Source organism: Mastomys coucha, unplaced genomic scaffold (genome assembly GCF_008632895.1).
Source record: "Mastomys coucha isolate ucsf_1 unplaced genomic scaffold, UCSF_Mcou_1 pScaffold4, whole genome shotgun sequence".
NCBI lineage: Eukaryota > Metazoa > Chordata > Mammalia > Rodentia > Muridae > Mastomys > Mastomys coucha.
In genome coordinates this window covers 47,798,692-47,800,588 of record NW_022196910.1, presented here as the reverse complement: position 1 = coordinate 47,800,588, position 1,897 = coordinate 47,798,692, and the positions used below count along the sequence as shown (strand labels likewise).

Genomic DNA, 1,897 nt, shown 5'->3' with positions numbered 1-1,897 from the left:
CCTTCCTTCCTTCCTAGAAGCGTCTCTGTTCAGAAGTTCAGAGTCTGTTGACTCTCCACCATTTTTTCCTGTTCATTTCTCATTCCATTATCATGTAGGTAGTGTGAACTTGGAATCCATTCCTGAGCTGAGTGATTTTGGGGTTTCTATCTTTTTTGTTTGTCTGTTTTTGTTGGCTTGAGAGAAGATTTCCTCTGTGTAGCCCTGGCAGTCCTGGAACTCACTCCATAGACCATGCTGGTCTCAAACTTAGAGAAATGCCTGCCTTTCTACCTCCCGAGTGGCAGGACTAAAGGCTTTTGTCACCACAACTTGGGGGCTGTGGTTCTAGTTTTGCATGTGGTTCCTTCTCTCCTTTTTCGAGCACCGTGTCTCTGAACTGGTGGACAGTTTCCTTGGGGCTTCATTAAGACAGGACTTCTCAGAATCTAGCTTAGGCAGGATCTCAGGTCTGGTTTTATACACATAGGGTGGGAGATTGCAACACTTGACCTGCACAGCTGCCCCATCCACTCCTAGGCATCCTTCTAATATATTCCTTCTATAAGGAATTTCACTTTCCACAGCTACAGTGAGCTCTCTCTTAGAGTAAATAAAAGTACAGAGTTGAGAATGGGAATACCACCTCCACCATTTGGTGCATGTATAACTTTGGAGGCAGTTCCTTTGTCTGTGCCTTGGTTTCCTTAAACATAAAACAGGGATAACCATTGTTTCTTTCAGGAATTCTGAAGGTTATACAAGTTAATGCATTCCAAGTCCTGAGAATGGGACATGGCAGCAAGCGTTAAATGTATTTACTTGCTTTCAAGTTTGTGTAGCTACTTACGTTTCTTATATTTTGTTACACAGTTTTACATATACATAGTTTATACATATATGTAGTTTATACATATATATTTAATATAGCAATTTTGTTAAACATATTATTCCTCATGCTCATTTTTATTTTATGTTTGCTTCCATGATTAAGTACATAAGTATGGATTGCAGAGGTCTTCACTGCTTGGAAGAGTTTGGCCTCTCTAAGATGGAGTCACGGCAGCAGTGAGCAAGATATGGGAAGCTGACATTATCCTCAGTTACTGGACATAGCTCTGGGGCCCCTGGCTTCCTGATGAGTGAGATCTTTCTTCCCCATTAAAAGCTAGACTGGTTTCTGCTCTCCTTCTGTACTTCACATGGCTGTCATTGCTAATCTTCACAAATTCATCTTCATTCTGAAGGTCTCAGAACTCCCGAGATGTTTTAGATGTATTTGAACTGGCAGGAGAATTATTTTCCTTCATTCATTCCTCCTTAACAAAAGGTTTTTCATTTTGAGTTTTACCGTTTTATTTGACCACACCAGCTCGTCTGTTTTAACTGGATGTGGTATTTTCATAAGAAAGAACGATCTGAGGATAGGGGACTTGGTCCCGAAAGTGGGATTGTGGACGCTAGTCTTGGCTCTGTTTCTGGGGTTTATTAAAGGAGTGTTTATAAAACCATGCTATTTGTATTTACAAAGAATATTAGTGGGAGGAAGGGGTGAAAAAATGGTCTGGGTCTCAATATTCTCGAAGGATAAGTCAATCATTAAGTGGATCATATTTGTATGAATAACTGAGACTTGATGCAGTGTGTCAGCCTGTCCAGCTGCCAGCCATGGGTCAGCGAGGATTTAAATGCACAACCAACCTTCTCCCATTCCTCAGAAGGAAATGAAAAGCTCGTCCGCTCACCGGCAGGCTGCTCCCTGAATTCTTGAGACAGGATGTCTGCAATAATGATTTTACTCACTGCCCTCCAGGTTCCTATGCCACTTAGAAGTTCTAGGGAGCTGACCTGCCTGTCCCCCTCGAGATGTAAGAAGTACATGTTCGTGTACCTCTGTCTTGGCTTCCTTCCTGTCTTC

At 42.0% G+C, this 1,897-nt stretch overlaps 1 long non-coding RNA gene across 1 annotated transcript in view; it reads left to right on the top strand.

Moving 5' to 3' along the window:
• Window positions 1-1,162, top strand: part of LOC116076244 — a 3,759-nt gene extending 2,597 nt beyond the window's left edge. The window contains exon 2 of the long non-coding RNA XR_004112875.1: window positions 974-1,162. This is a non-coding gene — a long non-coding RNA (uncharacterized LOC116076244). The remainder of the gene's footprint in view (window positions 1-973) is intronic.
• Window positions 1,163-1,897: the final 735 nt, after the last annotated feature.